The 23405-nt window shown below is 36.4% G+C and overlaps 1 pseudogene; it reads right to left on the reverse strand.

Annotated features, from left to right (window-relative positions):
• Positions 1-1415: 1415 nt before the first annotated feature.
• LOC149561253 (uncharacterized) lies at positions 1416-15390 on the reverse strand (annotated as a pseudogene).
• Between the last annotated feature and the right edge of the window lie 8015 nt (positions 15391-23405).

A 23405-nucleotide genomic window follows, 5' to 3' on the forward strand; every position in this document is an offset into this window, starting at 1 on the left:
CTGAGATAAGATTAGTATATTTTAGATGTGTAAATGAATGTTGATAAATTCTTTTAAACAACATTAAAAAATTTTAAACATGTTATATTTTGTTTGTTAAGGAAATGGAATATAAGGGAGCAATCTCCCAATTTTTTAATTTAAATGTTAAAACGTAAAGACTAAGTCTCTGATGATGGTGTTAACATGAAAATGGTTAAATTGGATACATGATGACTATATTAAGATAGGCATATGAAAAAAATGTAATAGATTTTAACAGTAAATAAAATATTGATATATTTGATTGTAAATATAAGATGCATTCTAAATATTGATTCCATATGTGTCAATTAGAGTAAATCAACATTAACAAAATTATTTTGAAGCTTTGCCTTTACAATACAAACTTGAAATAACATGTCAACAATAAGATTCCAAAATTTAATGATAAAATATAATACACTTCCAAAAGATTTAACTATATTTTTTCTAGTTAGAATAACCAATCATAAAGAGTTAGAATACATAAATGAAATTTGAAATAAAAATTCTAGATTAAAAGTATGGCAAAAGAGTTGTAGAAGTAACCAACAAAGAAGCTATGATAATTACAAAATAAAAGATACAAATTGTCTACAAACTACTTTTAATTATTAACACTTCCTTAGAACTTCATTGAAAATAAACTTTCTTAAAGATATTTTAAAAATAATATTTTCTTATCATCATATTTAAAGAGATTTGGACATTTCATTTTGAAAAGAAAATATTAAATAAAAATAAAGTTATATATGTCAAGATCATTATCAAATATATTATAACAATATTTAGAAATACTCAATTAAGAAAACATTATTTAAAAATTAATATACCCATTACAATACAAACTCAAAATAAAATGTCAACAATAAGATTCCAAAATCTAATGATAAAATATAAACACTTTCAAAAGATTTAACTATATTGTTTTTAGTTAGAATTACAGATCATAAAGATAAGCAAGAGATAATTTCCATAGCAAGTCAAAATTCAAATTTAAAAGAAAAACTCTTATTAAAAATATGGCAGAGTTGTAGAAGTAACCAACAAAGCAACTATAGTAATTACAAAATAAAAGATACAAATCTTGTCTACAAATTACTTTTAATTATTAATACTTCCTCAAAACTCTATTGAAAATAAGAATAAACTTTTATTTTCATCATATTTATACATAAGAAATTTAGACTTTTCATTTTGAGAAGAAAATATTAAATGAAAACAAGGTTATATATCAAGATCATTATCAAATATATAACAATCTTTAGAAATACTGAACTAAGAAAATATAATTTAAAATAAATATACCCATATGATTGATTACAACAAATATTTGAAATTTAGAATCATGTCTATTTATCTAAATGATTAGTTCTTGAAAAACCTTTATTATATTAAAGATCAGTTGAGAAATTGAGAAAATCATCTTTAATGTCGTCAAATTTCATGACAACATCTTTCATACTGGGACGCTGTAGTGGAGATTTATTTGTACAAACCAACCCTACCTGTAAAATGTGAGTCAGACATCCCAACACCATTGATATGTCTGATTCATTCACATCTCTAAGTAGGGAGTAATCCATCACTTCTGCTATGTCATCCGGAAAATTCATGCTTACCCATTTTGTATGAATCAATCCTTGTATAAACATGATATCAGTAGGCTTCCTCCTTGTAAAGGTCTCCAGCAATAAAATACCATAACTATATATATCTCCCTTTGTCCCAACCTTTCCACCCGTCGCATATTCTGAAGTACAGTACAATACATAGTAATTATCAAGTTCGTTTTATATAATGATGCAATACATAAAACAAATTCAATGCATACAAAGTTAAGAGCTAAACTCGAACCAGTACCTGGTGCCATGTAGCCAAACGATCCCTGAAGTGCATTTGTAGAAGCCATTGAATCAAGGGTGTTTCCAAAAACCACTTTTGCAATGCCAAAGTCTGCTATATATGGAGTGTTATCATTCCCCATTAACACATTGGTTTCAGCTCACAATGTATCACTTGCTCAAAACAATAATGATGTAGATACTTCATCCCCTGAGCTATGCCTGATGCAATTGTCAATCTATCATTTAAATTTAGTTTACATTCATCTCCTCCTTCAGGGTACAGCCACCTATCTAAACTCCCATTTGGCATGAATGGAAGAACCGGAGTTTTAAGAAGAGGGTTCGAACAGACTGTAATGATTTTAATCGCATTCCTATGTCGAACTCCTTTCAGTGCAGTGCATTCTGTAACAAAGCTTTTTTGGGTATTTTGATCTTGGAAATTAAGAACTTTGACAGCAATATGTCTCCCATTACTCAGGATTCCTTTATAAACTGATCCGAATCCACCCCTCCCTAGCAAATTTGCCTCATTAAAGCCCTTTGTGGAACTCACAAGTTCTTCATATGAAATCCTGATGGGGTGTCAATGGAGATAAAGGGTACTCTGATCTACACTATCAGTTTCACTAGTGGCACTCTGTTGTTCATTGTCAGCAGAGATGTTCTGCCTCTTAGGTCTCCATTTATAGAAAAATGCAAGCAATAGAAAGCAAAGGATCAATATTACAATGCTGATCACAACACCAATCATCACCTTATGGGAAACTGATAGACCTTTGTGCTTGGACTTGAAATTGGGGCACGGTTGTAAATTTATCCATGCACCACAGAGGCCAAGATTTCCTGCAACTGCCGAGGTGTCAAGATCTGACAAAACCCCTCCCTTTGGAACCTCTCCGGTCAAGCTGTTTAAAGATAGATTTAGATGGCTAAGCATTTTCATGTCCTGCAAGGCCACTGGTATCGTACCTTACAAATTGTTGCTAGAAAAGTCCATAGTTTGGAGATATTTTAGGGTCCGTTTGGTTCATGGAAGATGACAGGAATTGGCTTTTTCAAAACCCAGATTTGAAAATTTGTGCGTTTGTTTCAATATTTGCAAAATGGAATTAGCATACCTGACTTCCAATTTTGCCTCAAAACCATGTTTTCCAAATTCCTACTGGCAAGCAGGAATTGAAAATCAAAACCTGGTTTTGTTTTTTAAGGAGTGTAAAAACAATAGATTGGACTAATTTTTGAAATTTGCCTTCAACTCCAAGCTTACGCACTTCACACGCATCTTCCAAGTGAAACAAATAGTTTCAGTAAAATCCCAAAAATTGGAATGAAGATATACAAAACCTTGATTTGGCTAAACCAAGGTTTGTAGAAATCCGAAGTTTTTAAATTCCACAAACCAAACGGACCATGTTGCGAGAGATGCTAGAAGTGGGCCTTTAAACACATTCCAAGAAAGATTTAGATACTCCAAAGCCATGCAGCTTGCTAAAGCACTTGGAATGCCACTAGAGAAATGATAGTGGGATAAATCTATAGCTAAAACCATAACCATTTTGCTCACATCCAAAATTGGACCTTCCAATAAATTGTTAGACAACTTGAAATACAAATTCATATTCCGGAGTCCTGCAACTTCAGGGGGTATATTTCCTGTAAGTTGGTTATAAGCCAAGTCTAGATTTGTGGAAAAAAATTTGTATGCTAGATTTTCCCTGCGATAGCACTTTGCATGCGAGTGCATGAGTGACTAGGGCATGACAGCAAATTTTTTTTTGATATTTTTGGCCAAAAGTTGGGATTTCTTAGATCCTAGTTCAGCATTTTTTTGTTGCGCTCTTATGGTCGTGAGTGGGGTCTCAAGGAGTCTCATTCTTGCTAGAGCCTCCGATTGTGATGGATCTTCTCTCAGGGTGAGGTCACAGGAGAAGGAGCCATTTTATGTTAGCGAGTGCCAGAAGTTAAATAGAGTTAATGGCTATTTTCCATGGAGTCAGGATCGGCTTATGCTAGTTATTCCTCTAGAAGTTGTAATGGAAGATGTGGACTATTTGGCCACACATGCATTGATATGCAAGTTTCTTGGTATCCAGATTTCCTTGTCGGCTCTGGAAGCTTGGATTTTTCATTCATGGCAGGTGGAAGGTGATATGGATATTATGTTGGTAGGTAATAGCTACTTTTTAGTGAATTTTTCTTGCATGTCAGATTGGAACCGGGTCTTTGAGGGAGGCCAATATTTTTATGACAGTGTAGGCCATTTTGTCAAACCTTGGCATTCGGGATTCAATTCTGTAGATGATCTTCCTTTGAGGGTACCTGTTTGGGTCTTGCTACTACGACTTCCTTTGGAGTTTTGGTGCAAGGATATCATATGATAGATTGTTGCAGTGCTTGGAAAGTCAACTGCTATAGCACATCAATCACTAGACAAAAAAATTATTTCTTATGCTCGTATTTGTGATGAAATTGATTTAAATAATCCTTTGCCAAACTCTTTAGAAATTTGCCTAGGATCTTCTTCTTAGATCCAACAGCTAGACTATGAATCTATTCTTTTCCATTGCCAAATTTGTCATGTGTATGGTCATTTACAGCACCAATACCTTCAAGCCTCCAAAGGCAATGGTACCCCTGGTGGACTCTCTAGCCCAAGGATGGCCAATGATGGTAAGGGGAATGGTCAAGGTGTTAATACTAGAAAAAGGAAATTTTTAGACTAATAATATAGGTAAAAGGAAAGCTCAAATGAACACTTCAAGTCAGGGGCAAGTGTCATCTAGTACTACTAGTCTTGATAAGGATGGTCTTATCCTAGCTGAAAACTGTGCTAAGGGGTGAGGTCAGAAGCGGTCTCATCTAGATCGGCAAGTGGACTCTTCAATCATTTTGAGGTTCTTGACAACATGGTCATAGAAGAAGGTATTCTTGCAGAGGCTCAGTGATCAGCTATTGGCTCAAAGGAGAGGAGTTCTATTCTTAGTGGCAATTAGGATGTTGTAGCTCAGCAAATGCTGGAGACTTCTATTGGCCCTGAGTCTAGTGCCTTTATGGTTTCTCCTGCTCCATAGGAAAAGGATGTTCTTTTGGCAAATTTGGTTAAAGATATGTTTGCCTCTAGTAAAGGAAAGGGATCTTCTCTTGCTTTGGCCCTGATGCAAAGACCATTTATGAAAGTCTCTTTTGCTACTCCCTCAAGAGTTGGATGAAAGCAAGATCAAGAAAAAATTAATCTTACAGGAGATTTACTATTAGAGTCTAGGGTTGTCAGGACCTTGGATGAGCATTTTCCCTACTCTACTCAATTATTATTCTCTCCTAGAATGTGAGGGGGGCTGAATAGCATCCCTAGGAAAAAAGCTATTCATGAGCTAGTAGTTGATCATTCTCTGAATATCCTTTGTATCTAGGAGACCAAGCTTTCAGTGGACTCCATGTTTAGATGTTCTCCTAAAATTTGGTTTCTTGGCCAATATCAGTGTGTTGGTGCTTTGGGGAGCTTTGGCGGTCTTGCCATTTGATGGGATCCTAGGAAAGTTACACCACTTTACTGGGTCTCTTGCATCTCAGCTCTCACAATGGTGGCATCCTCTATAGAAACTAGAGAGATGATTCTTGTTACTAATGTGTATGCTCCTATTGATCTACCTAGCAAGCTCAAGCTCTAGGAACATATTATGCATGTCAGAGGCTGTCATCCTTTCTTGCCTTGGATTGTGGTAGGAGATTTCAACTCTATTCTCAGTCTAGAGAAGAAGGGGGTGGGTTGGCTCGCTTGGATCCTTCTTTTTGAGCTTCTTTGACAAAATATTGATCTTTTACATCTCTCTGATGTCAAACCTCTCAATGGGATCTTTACTTGGAACAATTGAAGGGTTGGAAATGATGCTATATGTTGGACATGTTCCTTGTTTCTTGCTTTTGGAATTGTGGCTCTCTTTCTCTCTCTTCTGAAATTCTTAATTGGCGTGGTTTTGACCACTGGCCTATCAAGCTCATAGCTAGTTATGTTGTTGTCCCCAAGAAGCCTCCCTTTAAGTTCTAGCTGATGTGACTTCGAGACTCTTCTCTTCATGACTTAATGGCTCACTGATGGCGACAGGGAGGCCCTACCTATGGCACTGCTATGTTTTCCTTCTCTAAAAAATTTCAATATGTTAAAAGGAAGTTGAAGCATTTGAATAGGAATTGTTTTGGTAATCTCCACATTATGAAGAAGAAGGCTCAGGATCATCTTAATGTTATTACTAGGCAGATTCGAGATCTAGGTTTTTTTGAAGCTCTTGGCATAGCAAAATCCCAAGCTTCTACTAATTTAGCTGAGTGGGATCTCAGAGAAGAAATTTATTGGAAACAAAAGGCTCAAGTTGACTAGCTTTAGGAAGAGGACAAGAACACCACATTTTTCCATAAATCTGTGCAGGCTTGACGTAATAGGAGTTACATTTATTCTCTTGTTACTTCTGATGGGACGTGTCTGACCTCCTCTCAAGCTATATCCAGGGAAGCTATTCAGTTTTACTCTACTCTCTTTTTAGATGATTTACCTCCAGTGGAGATTGAGGAGAATACAATCATGTCCTATATTCCCTCTATTGTCACCAAAGAGATGAATGACTCTCTTATGAGGCCAATTAGTATGTCTAACTTAGAAGGGGTGGTCTTCAACTTGCAGAAAGGAAAAGCTCCAAGGCTTGATGGCTTTCCTATTGAATTCTTTTAGGAATTTTGGGATATTATTAATCATGACCTTTTTGATGTGGTTCAGGAATCCTATTCCAACAAAGAAATGCTCCAGGCCTTAAATGTTACTTTCATAGTCCTTATTTCGAAGAAGGAAGAGACTAATCAACTAGATTTCCTTAGGCCCATTGCTCTTTGTAATGTGGGAAGAGACTAATCAGCTAGATTTCCTTAGGCCCATTGCTCTTTTTAATGTGGTCTATAAAATCATTACTAAGCTCCTCACAGAAAGGCATAAAGTTTGGCTTCCCATGGTTATCTCTGAGGAACAAGGGGGTTTTGTGCTAGGAAAACAAATTTTGGATGGGCTGGTTATTGCTTCTGAGGCTATTCACTCTATGTGTACTTCCAGGGAATGTGCCATGTTTATTAAGCTTGATATGGCTAAGGCTTATGACAGAGTCAATTGGGATTTCTTGTGGAAAGTTCTTTTGGCATTTGGCTTCAGTCAAGAATGGATGAGATGGGTTCTTAGTTGTGTTACCACTCTTTCCTTCTTGGTCCTTATTAATGGTGAACTGTTAGAGCTTTTTGAGGCATCTAGAGGTCTTCTCCATGGAGATCCCCTCTCTCCTTATTTGTTTATCATTATGGCTGAGGGACTTCGTAGACTTACCAAGATTCATGTCTCCCAAAATTTGATTCAAGAATGGCATTGGGGAATTGGTTTGCCCACTCTTTCCCACCTACAATTTGTTGATGATGTGGCCCTTGCTATAGGAGCTCAGATTCGAGAAGCTATAGCCTTTTGGCTCACCTTGGATACTTATTTGGCTACCTTTGGGTAGAAAATTAATGACCACAAGTCCTCTATTTTTTTCTTTAACACTCTTGAGCCTATCCAGTGGAGGATTGCTAATATCCTGAGATTTCAAATTAAGTCTCTCCCTCTGACTTACTTGGGGGTCCCTATTGTGGTGGATAGACAACCTAGGCTTTTTTGGCAAAGCTTGCTCGACAAACTTAAACAAAAACTCAATCATTGGACTCATAGGTGGCTCTCTACTGCTAGCAGGGTGACACTTCTTCAATCTATGATTTAGGCCCTTCCCATATACAAAAGCATGGTTTAGGCTGCCCCAGTGTATTTTCTTAAGGAATTTGATGCTCTCTCTCACCAACTTCTTTGGAGTGGCAGTTTGCAAAATACCAAATGGAGCCTTATCAATTGGGATACCATTTGTAGGCCAAAAAGGGAAGGAGGTTGTTAGATTGTGGTGACTGATCAGGAAAGTACTGTACATACTTCATAATTAGTGGGGTTCAAGGCATCGCCTCGAAAAAAAAAAAATTGGTACTGTTCGCCATTCGTAGATTGCTATATCTCCCACTTGGGGACTGATCAGGTTCCACACTAAATAACAATCTTCCACTTAGAGACTGATCGTGTAGCAATACTACTACCACATGGGGCTCCCACTGGATCAAACCAACCTAGACTCTGTTGTTCTTTTATTCATGTTTAGTCTAAAAGACCAATCGAAGCTGAAGAGGAGTTCAGCTTCTCCCTTGTTACAACCTTTGTCAACATATCTGCTGGATTATCATATGTATCTATCTTCTCCAACTTTAACTGTCCATCCTCCAAAATTGACCGAATGAAATGGTACCACAACTGTATGTGTTTGGTCTTAGAATGCAGAGCTGAATTCTTTGCAAGAGGAATGGCACTCTGACTATCTGTGAACAAATAATTATCCTTCTAAGGATGTCCCAATTCTTCCAAGAAGAACTGAAGCCATATCATCTCCTTGGCTGCCTCTGTAGTAGCAACATACTCTACCTCTGTAGTGGATAGAGCATTAATCTTCTGTAACCTAAAAACCCAGCTCACAGCTGCCCCACCAACAGTAAATACATAACCTATAGTACTCTGCCTGGTATCAATATCCCCTGCCAAATCTGAGTCAACATAGCCCTGTAAATCAGTAGTAGAGCCCCCAAAGTGTAAACACTTATTGGATGTTCCTCTCAAATATCTAAGAATCCACTTGACAGCATTCCAATGCTCAGATCCTAGATGACTAATATACCTACTAACGACTCCCATTGCATGTGCAATATTTGGCCTAGTGCATACCATAGCATACATCAAGCTTCCTACAGCTGAAGCATAGGGTACCTTGGACATCTTATCCTCCTCTTCCTATGTCTTAGGACACATCTCCTTAGTCAATTTCAAATGATCAAGTAAAGGTGTGCTGACATCTTTAGCATTCTCCATAGAGAAACATTGCAACACCTTCTCAATATAATCAGCCTGAGATAGTGTCAATGTTCTGTTCTTCCTATCTCTACAAATCTTTATACCAAGGATTTTTTTTGCTGCCCCTAAATCCTTCATAGCAAATGCATGTACTAACTGGCATTTCAGCCCCTTAATATGATCCATGTTAGACCCAGCTACAAGCATATCATCAACATATAAACATAAAATAATGTAGCTATCATCATCCAACCTCTTAAAATAAACACAATAATCTGAATGACACCTGTTATAGCCATGCTCATGCATAAACCTATCAAATTTCAGATACCATTGTCGAGGTGCTTGCTTCAAGCCATATAAACTTTTCTTCAATTTGCACACTAAGTTCTCCTTACCTTTGACCTCAAATCCCTGTGGCTGAGCCATATATATTTCTTCATCCAAATCACCATGAAGAAAGGTTGTTTTAATATCTAGCTTGTCTAAATGCAAATCTTCAGTAGCCACAAGACTTAAAACAGTACGAATAGAAGTCATTTTAACAACAGGAGAAAATATCTCATCAAATTCAATTCTCTTTTTCTGTGCAAATCCTTTTACAACTAACCCGGCCTTAAATCTTTTCTTACCTCCTTCCTCTTCTTTCAACCTATAAACTCACTTATTCTATAAAGCCTTTTTACCTATAGACAACTTGCACAAATCTCATGTCTTATGCTTTAGCAAAGAGTCCATTTCATCTTTCATTGTAGACTCCCACTGAATCTTAGTATCCACCGGCACAACTTCATCATAACTTTCAGGTTCACCAGCATCAGTAAGTAAAATAGAATACAAAGAGGTAGAAAATATTTGTGGAGGTCTAATTTTCCTTGTTGACCATCTAACATTCACTGGTGTGTGTGGTATTTTTTGTTGCGGTTGTTGCATGTCATGAGGAATGGCTGGAACATTAGCTTTTGGAGTATCATCTAGCACTACATAGTCATCTTCTTTCTTCTCATGTTGCTGCAACAGATCTTTGTACAACACTTTCTCATTGAATATGAAATCCTGACTTCTTATAATTTTATGATTTTCAAAATCCCAAAGCCTATAACCAAATTCATTAATGCCATATCCAACAAAGACACATTTCTTTGATTTAGCTTCTAGCTTGGTTCTATTTTCAGAGTCTATATGAGGAAAAGCTTCACAACTAAAGGTCTTGAGAAAAGAATAACTCAACTTCTTACCAGTCCATGCCTCCTCTGGAATACCACAGCCCAAAGGAGTAGAGGGACCTCTATTAATCAAATATACTGCAGTATTGACAACCTCTTCCCACATGTGTAAGGCAACCCAGCATGCAACCTCATGCTTCTTGCGTGCTCCATTATAGTCTTGTTCATGCGTTCAGCCACTCCATTTTCCTGTGGAGTCTTTAAAACAATTTTCTATCTACGAATACCATTAGTGGAGCAATAATCTTCAAATTCATGACTGCAATACTCACCACCATTATCAGATCTGAGACATTTTAATTTCTTACCAGTCTCATTTTCAACCAAGCATTTCCATTTCTTAAGAGTTTGAAATACATCAGATTTCTGTATAAGGAAATAAACCCATACATTTCTAGTTGTGTCATCAATAAATGTAACATAATAATGAGAGCCACCAAAGGAAGATACCTGAGATGGTCCCCATACATTTGTATGCACAAGCTCTAATTTCTCCTTTTTGTTTTCCTTCCCAGTCTTTACAAAACTCACTCTCTTTTGTTTTCCATACACACAACTTTCACAGAAATCCATATTAACACATTTCAGACCTGGTAAAAATTTCTTTGAATGAATTACTTTCATACCTTTTTCACTCATGTGCCCAAGTCTATTGTGTCAGAGCGTTGTATCAGAATCTACAGCAACCATTTGTTCTCCCTGCTTAACTGCAACAATTGTTCCTGAACATTCATTTTTCTCTGAAACAATCAAAGTAGAAGGAACAATATAACCTATACAAATATATAAGGTGCCTAATTTCACACCTTTTGCTACTACAATGGAACCTTTTGAAACCTTCCAATTTTTATCATTAAAAGTAACTACACAACCCTCATCACCGAGTTGCCCTACTAAAATTAAATTCCTACTCAGCCTTGGAACATGTCTTACTTCATGTAGTAGCCAATGATTCCCATTCTACAACTTAATCTTAATTTTTCCCTTTCCAAAAATTTGATAGGGTTCATTATCCCCCAAATAAACAAGCCCAAAATCCCCTTGGACATAATCAATGAAATAACCTCTATGAGATGTAGCATGAAATGAAGCACCAAAATCTAAAACCCATGAATCATCTACACTTTCTAAAGACAGAAGCAAAGCATCCTCTTCAGATTTGTTACTTACCACATTTGCCTCTTTGTCTTCATCTGATTTATCTCCTTCATTTTTCTTTTGATTTCAGAAATCTTTCTTTTTTGTGCCTTGGTTTTCCACAGTACCAGCAATCATTTGGTCCTCTTGATTGAGACCTCCTCCCCTTTGACTTTCCTCTTGATTTTCCATGATTTTCAGAGTTATTTCCTCTCTCAGTCATTCTGCCCCTGCTTTGTGCATTCAAAGCACTTCCTAATGTAGATTAACCTGAGGATTTTCTACAAGTTTCCTCACTCAAAACAATACCGATCACATCATCATATTTTAGGGTACTAGATCCAGGAACAGAATTACTCACCGCCATTACCAAGCCATTCCAACTTTCAGGCAAAGAACACAAAATCAAGAGAGCCCTAATTTCTTCATCAAAATTGATACCCACAGAAGATAAATGACTAGTAATAGTATTAAAATCATTTAAATGATCTGTAACAGATCCACCTTTTGCCATTTTCATATTAAATAAATACTTCATGAGAAATACCTTGTTTGAAGCGAAGGGCTTTTCATACAGTGTCGCTAGGGTTTTCATCAACTCTTCTGTCATCTTTGCTTTTGTAATATTAAATGCCACCGATGGTGCCAAGCATAATCGAATGCTTTTGAGTGCCTTTCTGTCCAAAAGATCCCATTCAACCTCTGACATAGTTCCTTGATTCTTGGCTTTGCCTTCCAACGGCTTCCATAAATCCTTCTGATATAGATAGTCTTCCATTTGTATCTTCCATAACTAGAAGTTCTGCCCATTAAACCTGTCAACCCTTAGCTTACCCTCATCTGCCATTGCTCCCACTCAACTGTGAGACTCCCACTTAACCATGAGACTTTCCTACAAAGGATAACTGAAAGACAACCTCGCTCTGATACCACTTGTTAGGATACACCATAGACAGAAATAACCAATAACAAAAAATAATAGATCACATAGAAATAAACACAAGGCACCAAGATTTAACGTGGTTTACCCAATCCCTAGGCTACGTCCACCAAATAGCAAGTCCAATATTATTACAATCTAGTGATTACAACCTGATTACAATCCGCAATCCCTTACAGCTCAATACTGCTACAAGAAGCAATTTTGCATCATAATATAATAAAAAATACCCAACCCTAAACCCTTTTATACAAGTATTAAACCGCTTTAGGGTTATAATATGTTGGTCATAATTAGCCATAACTTTAGTGGCGAATCTATGAATGGCGAATAGTACCCAAAAAAATTTTGGGGTGCTAATTATGAAGTATGTACAGTACTTTCCTGATCAGTCACCACAATCTAACAAAGGCCTTGGCCTTTGTTCTGCTATCTTGTCCAGTCAAGCTCTTGCTACCAAGCTCTATTAGCATTGGTGTTCTTGTCAGTCTCAACTTTGGGACCATATCCTATCACACAAGTATTTACCTAGTGTTGAACCTTCAGATATTTCCAAGTTTTCTCTTTAGGGGAGAGGCTCTATGGTGTGGAATACCCTCAAGATTGGTGCTCACCTAGTGAAGAGAAGTTTATTTTGGATCTGTAACAGATGCACCAAGGCTCTATTTTTGAGTGATTCTTGGATGGGCATCCTCCTCTCTTATCCTCTCATCCACACTTGCAGTCTCTTTGTGATTTTTTCCTTTCTGCTAGATGGAATAAGGTGGCTCATTATAAAGAGGCTTATAACCTAGGCCTTGCTATGGGTTACAAATGGAAAAATTCTTCTGATTGGCCACTGGTTGGCTCTCTGGGGGATTGATTGGAACTTTCTCAGGTATTGGCTTCTAGGGAGTTTAGCTCTCTGCAAGAACTTGATGTTTTGGCTTGGGGAGGTGCTTCTTCTGGAAAGTATTATGTGTCTTCAAGGTACCTTGCATTGACAAAGCAGCTTTTTGGTGATGTGGAGGTCTCTTTGTGGAAGAAACTTTGGAATAGCTTTTCATGGCCTAACAGTAACTTTTTCCTCTAGATTCTAGTTTACAATTGTTGTCTTACTTGGGAAAATCTCTGCAAGTGAGGCTTCCAGGGGCTTCGATCTGTGTTTTATGCTGCAAAAGTGAAGAGACTATTTCTCAACTTTTTTTCCATTGCCCCTTTACCAAAAAAATTTGGCACTTCTGGTGGAGTGTGTGGGGATGCACGTGCTAGCATGTTTCCTCTTTGTCTAAATTCTAGGACCATTTGGGTCATCCCCCATCCAAGACTTCTTTTCTTTAGGCTACTTGGACTATTGGCCCTTCCCTTATATTATGGCATGTTTGGCTTGAGAGGAATAGTAGGATCTTTCATGATGTGCAGTTTGAGATTAGGCACCTGTGGGGGGAAATTGTTAATTCTCTTCATGAAACACTCCTAGATAAATGTGATATTGGTGGAAGTTTGGATCCTAGAGATGTTGGTATTTACTCATGTCTTTCCTTTCCTCTTCAGCACAACACTCCCTCGATCCCCCACAACTGCTTTGGGAGTAGAGCTAGGCAACACTCTCGGTGTGTTAATTGTAAGGGGCATTGGTCTCCTCTTGAGGAGGGCATTCCTAAAATCAACACTAATAGTTCTTCTCAAGGAAATCCTAGTCCTGTTGGTATTGGGGGAGTTGGGTGTGATAGTTTTTGTGATATTCAGTTTTTGTTTTCTATGTACAAGGGTTATCATACTAATAACCTCATGGAAGCCCTGGCTATCTTGGTTGCAGTGGAACAGTGCTATCAACATGACTAGAGGAGAATTATATGTGAGATTGACTTGTAGGTGGTTGTGAATTTATTGAATAGAAGGAACCTTGTGCATGTGGATTGGCATTTAGCTCTGGTTATTCAACAGATCATTTAGTTATGCAATTCTCTGGATTTTGTGTCTTTTATGCATATCCCTCATGAGTGGAATGGTGTGGCTGATTGTCTAGCTAAATGGGCCTCTGAGCATCGGCCGAATTGGAACATTATTGATCATAGGATGCTTCCCCTTGATTTATCTTAGATGCTAATTCATCTTGTGGACCAAGATAAAGCTTTGTAGTTCTCTTTGTTTCTTGTGTTGTTCTACTCTCTTTGGTATTCAATAAAAATTTTACCAAAAGAAAAAAAAAAAGTCCGGCTTTGCCAAAGTTTGGCATCTTCCTAAACTAGCTGGTATTTCCCCTAACAATTGATTGTGATGAAGGGTAAGCTCTCATAATTGTGGGAGATTTCCAAGACTCTCTGAAATTGTCCTTGAAAGCATGTTTTCACTTATTGAAAACAATCCATGAGATTTTGAGTGCCCAAAACCTTCTAGAATTCTTCCATCTAAATTGTTTTCATACAAAATTATCCTTTCCACATTTGATAGTTTACTGAGTGTAGATGGAATGGACACATTGAAGCAGTTTCCTTCTAGGTTTAGTGTTACCATGTTTGTGAGGTTACCAATCTCATCTGGCATGTTTCCCCCAATTTGGTTTAAGTTCAAGACAAAAAAGGAGAGTGAATTGGACAAGTGACCAACTGAACTAGGCAAGATGCTAGTGAGATAATCTATACCCAAATCAAGTTGTTTCAAGCTAGAGCAATTAGTCAATGCTATTATAATAGGAAAAACTCTACCTCCACTCACAAAATGGTTTTGCCACAAAATAAAGCATTGTAGCTTATTAATTTTCACAAATAATAAGAGAACTACGCTGCTAAGTTTGTCGTCCTCTAGATAAAAGACTCACAGTTGAGTCTAATTATTGAGTGAGGTGGTTATTTCTCCACTTAGTTGATTTCCCCACAAATAAACTTCTCTCAACTCTGATAACCTACCAAGCTCATAGGGAATTGGGCCAATCAAGTTGTTCTGATATAATTTCAGCATATAGAGCTAATTGCAATTGGAAATGGCCATTGAGAGTGGTCCTACTAAGTTGTTGGTGTGAAGATTTAGCCAATTTAACTGGCTAAGCATTCTTAATTCTGCAAGAATGTCACCTTCTAGTCTATTTTCGACCAAGTGAAGAATACTTAAGGAGGATAGGTTTCCTAAGACAGGTGGGATAATGCCTATCAAGTTGTTTACTCCTAATTGCATGATCTCTAGCTTTGAAAGGAGACTTAGTTCAGAGGGAATGCTTCCACTTAAATTGTTATAAAATGGATCGAGAAATTGCCACTCACGAAATGATTTTACCACAAAATAAACCATTGCAACTTATTCATTTTCCCAAATACTGGGGGAACTGCATGATTGAGTTTGTTGCACTCTAGATAAAGTACTCGCAGTTGAGTCCAATTACCACTGAGGTGGGTATTTCTCCACTCAGTTGATTTCCACACAAATAAAATTCTCCCAACTCTAATAGCATGCCAAACTCCTAGGGAATTGGACAAATCAAGTTGTTCTGATATAATTGCAGCGTATAGAGCTAAGTGTAATTGGAAATAGCCATTGGGAGTGGTCTTGCAACGTATAGAGCATCTTGTGGCATCTAGTAATCAAGCTACTATGTGTGATTTTCTCTTGATGACAGATCATGATGGTGCAAGTTGTCCTAAGATGGTCAAATTCATGCAAATGCATTTGACAGCAAAGAAAGTAAAAGAAAATGTGGCTCCCAAAGATATAACAAGACCTACTATTGGGACCTCTTCCATAAACTTTCTAGAATATGAATCTGATGGTGGGAAAGATGAAGATAGTAACAATCATTCTTGCAATGCGGCTACACCAAATTGGAAACAAAGATTAGAAGAGAAGTGGGGAAAAGAAGCAAAGGACAAAGCCTCTAATGAGCCTTCTAAGTGAATCATATCTCATAAGCATACTCTGGAAGAGCCTTCACAAGTGAAAGAGATAGATAAAGGAAAATCCTCTCCCATTGTTGAAGATTCTTTTAATTTTATTGATCATTGTAAGAAGACCAAACTACAAATTTCTTAGTTGGACTACCTAAAAGCGAACCCACATCAATTAGAAAGGTTGATTCATTGTGTTGGTAAAGGAAAAGTTTCACCTAGGATTACTATCAACCATGAGTTAGGAATTTCTATGGAAGAGGAAAATAGTTTGGAAGTGCTCATGATTGAGAAATAATCATTTGTTGCAACTTCTTTGTTAGAAAAACTTGACCCATTCTATGTTTCCCTCTATATAGCTAGATGCAAGTTAAGTAATTGTATCATTGATTCTAGTGCATCTAATAATGTTATGCCTTCAAAAGTGGCCCATGCCCTAGGACTCTCTCTAAAAAAACCATCAAGAAAGGTGTATTCTATGGAGGCGAAACAAGTTTCACTAGTTGGCTAGTTAAAAGATGCTCAAGTAGCCCTTGTAGCACATCCTAAAAAGAAGTTAAAACTGAATATCTTAGTCATTGATATCCCAGCTAGTTATGTGATGCTATTGAGCATAAGTTTTTGCAAAGATCTTGGCAGTGAAATCAAGATGGACATGTCTCATGCCCTTATCCTGATTGGGGATAAAAAGGTCAATGGTACCAAATGTATTAGTGTATGCAGTCTTGAAATCAGATGATCCAAGGGTTGATATATTGTATGTTGATACTGGACATGGAATATATATGATGACATCTACTAAAGAAGATGTAACTGAGCCTCTTATGCCTAATATAACCAATGAATTATGGTTAATGGAATTTGATGGAAGTTCTTCTTCTTTTGGTTCAGGTGCCAGGATAGTGTTGATGTCACCAAAAGGAGAGAAATTCCTGAAAGCTTATAAGTTGGTTTTTGAAAGCACTAATAATACCGTAGAATATGAGGATCTTCTACTAGGCCTTGAGTGTGCAAGAGAAAAGGAATCAAACAACTCAAGGTATCAGGAGATACAGAACTACTTGTCAACCAGGTTTGGAGGCAACATCAAACAAAGAATGCAAGACTAAAGGCATATAGAAATAGAATGTGGGATGAGATTGAGAATTTTGATGCTTTTTATTTATCTGTTATCCCTTGTGAAAAAAATTCTAAAGTTGATTGTCTCATAGTCTCTACCTCTCTCCTTATTCCTCATCCTAAGTTCAATAGAGATATCTACATAGTAGAGATGATTCATCGACCCAGTGTGTCAGATAATGATTAACACTAGCAAGTTTCAAATTTCTTGAGGGAAGGCCTCCATTTTCAGATTTAAATTTTGAAGGATCACATAATCATGATGGAACACCAGGAGATAATCCTGAGATTATTCAACTACAAAGTAATGTTATTCAAAGAGGATTAGTCACCCTTGAGATTCTTTTTGATAAAGAAGATAAGAGGAAAGAGAAATTCAAAGATACTAAATCTTCTATTTCTTTGGATTATGAGAAGGTAAACATTGGTTCTAAAGAAATTCCAAAGATGGTCCTTATAGGGAAAGATTTCTCACCAGAAGAGAAAGAAGAATTCATGAATTTTTTGAAATCTTACTAAGATGTTTTTCCTTGGGATTATGAAGATTTGAAGGAATTCATGAATGGAAAATTTAAGCATTCAATTCCTTTGAAACTTGGTTCAACTCCCTTCTGGCAAAAACAAAGGCAATTAAATCCCAAAGTAGCTGACACTATATTCAATGAAGTTGATAAAATGCTCAAAGAAAGGATTATCTACCCTATCCACCATTCAACATGGGTAGCCAATATCGTACCAGTCAAGAAGAAGAATGGTGAGATAAGAATATGTGCCAACTTCCAAAATTTGAATCAAGTGTCACTTAAGGATAATTATGGGCTCACTTTCATGGATCATATTTTGTAGTCAGTATTTGGTTCTGAGCTCATGTCAATGTTAGATGGTTTCTCTGGTTATCATCAGATCAGTGTTGCACCAGAAGATCAACATAAAAAAACTTTTACCACTCCATGGGGTACGTCTGCCTACAATCGTATGCCTTCTAGTTTGATAAATGCTAGAGCCACCTTTCAATAGGCAATGGATCATTCATTTGCAGATCTCAAGAATAAGATCATTGTCATGTACCTTGATGATCTCATAGTGTTTTCAAAACATAGAAGAGACCATGTGCATCATCTAGAATCTGTCTTGTATCGATGTCAAACCCATGGCATCTTGTTGAATTCTAAGAAGTCTATATTTGGAGTGATAGAAGGAAAACTACTTAGACAAATTATCTCCAAAGAGAGTATTTGGATAGACCTTGAAAGGATGAAAGGTATCCAATAGTTATCACTTCCCATGAGTCAACCAAGGGTCACATCTTTCTTTGGGTAGATAAACTTCATAAGGAGGTTTGTACCAGACTTCTTTGAGATCACAAAGTCAATTGTGGATATGAAGAAAGGGAATACAATTTTTAAATGGAAAAAGGAAGGTCAAGCTTCTTTTGAACAAATCAAGACTATGATTGCTAATGCCCCTACCCTTTCTTATCCAGATTTTTCTAAAAAATATTCATTTGTATTGCTATGCATCTAAGAACACCTTATCTGCTATACTCACTCAACCTAACAAAGATAGTGTTGAGGCCTTGATAGCATTCATGAGTGTCCCTCTTAAGACACATGAATTGAAATATTCTTTGATTGAGAAGAATGCATATGCTCTAGTTAGAGGAGTGAAACAATTTAGGTTTTACATCTTGAACTCTCACTCCAAGGTATTTGTTCCCGATTCAATAATGAAAAATCTTCTAACACAACAATAGATTGGTGTGAACAAAAGAGCTTCCTAGATAGCTACAGTATAAGAATATGATCTAGATATCAAACCTACAAAGCTCATCAAAGGGAAAGGTTTTTGTAAGGCTATCGCTAAAGGAGCTTCAAGGAATGAAGAAGAGATAGAAAAAGAAATTCCATTAGTTCTTCTCATTAGTAATGTTGATAATTGGTTCTCCAATGTCACCTATTTTCTAACATATCAAGAATGCCCAGCTCATTTTCACCCAAAGAGAAGAGGACCTTAAAATTGAAATCCCTGGAGTATGTTATCTAGGGGAGACACTTTGTATAAAAAGGGAATAGATGGTACTTTCTTGAGATATGTAGATCCTGAACAAAAGGAGGAGTTGCTTCAATTGTTTCGTAATGAAGCATGCGAAGGTCATTACTTAGCATCAGTAATAGCCTATAAAATTCTGACAAATTGTTTTTACTAGCCCAGAATGTTCAAAAATGCAAAAGAATGGGTCAAGAAGTGTGAATCATGTCAATATTTCAAAGAAAGAGTCTAATTAGCAGAACTACCCTTGAAACTAGTAGTGATTGAAGAACCATTTAAACAATGGGGTTTGGACTTTATTGGTTCTATTCATCCTTCATCTACTACTAGGCATACTCACATTTTAATGGAAACTAATTATTTTTCCAAGTGGGTAGAGGCCATTCTAGTCAAGCAAACAACTTCAAAATTGGTGTGTAGTTTCATCAAGCAAAATATTTTGGTTAGGTTTGATGTTCCTAACAAGATTGTCACTGATAATGCTACATACTTCTCCTCCTAGGAGGTATCAACCTTCTGCTATCAATATGGAATTATTCTCTCTCACTCCTTAGATTATTTCACACAAGGAAATGGCCAAGAAAAATCTAGCAATAAAAATATTATGTCCATCGTGCGAAAACTAATAGATGTTAATTAGAGGTCTTGGCACAAAAACTTGTATGATGCACTATGGGCAGATCATATCACAAAGAAGAGAGCAACAAGACTATCTCCCTTTGAGATCCTGTATGGTACAAAACCAATTTTCCCTCTTCATCTAGAATTATTTGTTTTGAAGTTACAAGATGCTATTGAAAACTATGAATTCAAAGATGTTCTTGAAAAGAAAATATTATATTTGACCAAACTGGAAGAGGAAAGAGATGCAGTTGTAGACAGAATATAGGAACATCAATCTTGCATAAAGAATTTATTTGATAAGAAAGCTAAACATAGGGTGTTCTAAGGAGGTGCCCTTGTCCTACTTTGGGATAAGCATAGAGAGCCAAAGGGTTTACACAAAAAATTTGACTCCTTATGGAGAGGCCCTTTCCTAATCAAAGAGGTATGTGGAAAGAATTCATTTATTTTGTCAAACCTATGTGGTGCCCAATTGCTCTTACCTTACAATGGGTAACACTTGAATCATTGTCATCAATAGAAGGTGTAGTGTGACACCTTTTTGTATATAAGTTGTCCCATTTTTGGTGTGCCCCTATCAGTTTTTGTTTCTTTTAGTTTTTCTTTCTATTGTCTGATTATTGGTGTTCGCTCCCTCTTTTACACAGTGGTCCCTCAAGTGACTTGACTCTACAACCCAATGGATAAAGCATTGTTCTAGTTTTTTTCGGATTCGAGCTTTGTCCTTATAATGTCCTTGTTGCCAGATAGAGCCAACTATTACTAGGTTATCAAAATTGTCTCAATTCCTATCTTGTTAATGTTATGGTTATTTTTGAAATATGCCTTGTTTCAAGCATTGAAATGGTCATTTCACCTTTGAGTTTTTGAGAAATTTTGCACTTCAATATCTCTAGCTCATTCCTAGCTTTGCCTAGCACTTCAAATTTTCAAAATCCAACTTCCAAAATGAAAAGTTGTCACAGGTTAATAAAGAAACCAAAACTACATATTTTCAATTTCATCAGTAACCATTAACCTCTCTCTAAAAAAAAGATGTTAAGATCAGCTTACAAAATTAACATTCTAAAAAGAGGTGAAGATAAGCTTGCAAAATTAACCTTTTAAAAGATTAACATTTGGGGGTCAAAACACATTTTCCAAACTAAATCATTAAACATTAACCTTTTTAAAAGAGGTTAATGTTTGAGTCCAAAATACGTATTTTTGAGACAGTTATTAACCTCTTAAATTTTTTAGTGAAAAGGATTGGGTATAGGGTGGTTCATGATCAGTCATAATGCATGTGTTTCTAGAAGAACTCTGTCACCCCATGTAAGTCTGATGGTAACAATTCATTCACTATAAGGTAAACCAAGTTGAAGACCACTAAAGTGGCAACGATTACCTCCAAGTTGCAGCATTAAATAGTTTTAGAACATTGGTTGCCTATAGATATCAATGAAAATAAGGGTTATAAGGTACACATGCAATGTTTGACTAAATTCCCTAAGCTTTGAGCCCATGTGCAAAGAAGATTAACTTAATGAAAGTATGAGCAGTAAACAAAGGGTGTAATTATATTATGACATTATCTCAAATTGTGATAAATAATTTGTTTGATATAAAAGAAGCCACAATTATGAAGATTGTGCACCAACCAAAATGCTCACTGCATCAAGCATTTATTGTGTAGGATATTATGTATTAAAAATTGGATTATATATCTCAAATCTCCAGCATAAGGAGCTATAGGTAGAGTGAAAGTAGTGCGGCTCATCCATAGGTTATTGCGTGATGGTGATCCAAGATTTGAGCATGAAGTGCTTTATGTAGCAAAGCTTGGTGCACATTCATTGAAATTGTCTAATTTTACAGATGACTCACATTCCTATCTTGGGGACATTTCTACCTCTATATGCATGTATGCTTTCTACCTACATTAGTGTCTTGATTCTGCACTAAGTGATTAAAAAAAAGAAAACAATTTCGTAGCAGGTCGAGCAAGGTGGATGCAACAAGATATAATGGTTATGAATATAGTAATGGAGCTTATGGAAGTAATGGACACAATAGCTATAGGTATTGTCACATGATTACGAAGCTCGTCAGGTGTTTGGAGAAACATGTGTACTCTCGGTTGCAATTTTTCCTACATCTCCCAATCCACAACACTCAATGTGGATGCATCAAGAATGAAAATTGATTCATTTAATAAAACCTCTTATAGACACCATATCCTTTGGACTAAATATGACTTGTTTGATAGAATGCACAATTAGAATGTGGTTGAATTGTTTGACCGAATAATAGACTTCAACTGGCAGCTTTGTAAATTAATCTGGCAACTAGAAAGGTCCTAGCATAGGCACATGCATTATTTGACATAATTCATTTATGAATACTTAGCAACAACACCGTGTCTTCTAACAATGCCAAAAACTAGAGGAAAGATTAGAGCTAGAGGAAAGATTGATCAAATATATGCATATTTATTGAAAAGTACTCAAATTGAATATTAGAGCTAGCTCGAGCACTTTGCACTGTAGTATATATGTATTCATGGATAAGTTTTCAAATGGAGTATAGGTTTGAGTGTCTTCAAACATATTTGAATTTGAATTGTGAGGTCCCCAATTTGTGAACCTTGAAGAAATTTAACATAATCAACGAGAAGGATTAGTAGGCGAACCATGAAATACAAATATCAAAGGATGGATTATGCTCCCATTTTAAAAAGTACACTTCCCAACATTGGTGATACTATTTTAGGAAGTATTAGCCTTCAAGAATTCCTGTCATCTCTTGAGAGTGAAGACAGGACCCATTTAGCTAGTAAGATATTGGAAATCAGTTTGGCTTGAGTAGGAGGGCACCCCATTTCAGCACAATGCCTTGATCTAGTATTAGAATGCATGAACGCCTATCATCCAAATACCAAGGAAGTCATTTCATCAAATAATAAAGTGATTGTCTATCTGGATCCTATTTCTATTGCCATTGCCTTCTAATTACCTACTAGAGTAAAATATGCCAACATCAATTTAAGAACCACTGGGAGTACTATGTGGAAAATTAAACTCAGTGTTTGAACACCATTGCTAGGTCATGGCTCTTACAACCAAGGAAAGGGAACACACAGATCATTGTTAAAGGAAGATCTGGCAAACATGGTAACTCTATTAAGCAAGATAATAGGACTTTAGGATTCACATGAATTTGAAGGTTGGATGTTCTTGTTTATTAACATCGTTTATGAAGGGAAGCAATACATTGATTGGGCTGAAATTATCAGTGACTCACTCTATAGGCAACTCATAGAACTTTAGGAAAATGATTATTTCTACATGACTTCATACCTATTCTACATTATTGCAAGTACCAAAATTTGGTCAAGGCTTAAATGGCAAGGTATATATGGTGATATGGCTATTATTTACAATCATCTTCCTTAGATATAGTATGAAAATAGTCTGCACCCATTTAGAAGAGTGAATGATGCATTCACAATGTTGACTATAAAAGAAATTCAAGGAAACATGGAGCTTAGAATGTTATTTGAAGCAAAAATGGAAGTACAAAAATATGGAAGTGTTTTCATACAATTCCCGAAGTTCACTTATATCAGGCTAGCTACCTATGATGGGTGTCCCC

The sequence above is a fragment of the Cupressus sempervirens genome, chromosome 4, assembly GCF_028749045.1.
Source record: "Cupressus sempervirens isolate cs-2001-9-10 chromosome 4, ASM2874904v1, whole genome shotgun sequence".
Taxonomy (NCBI): domain Eukaryota; kingdom Viridiplantae; phylum Streptophyta; class Pinopsida; order Cupressales; family Cupressaceae; genus Cupressus; species Cupressus sempervirens.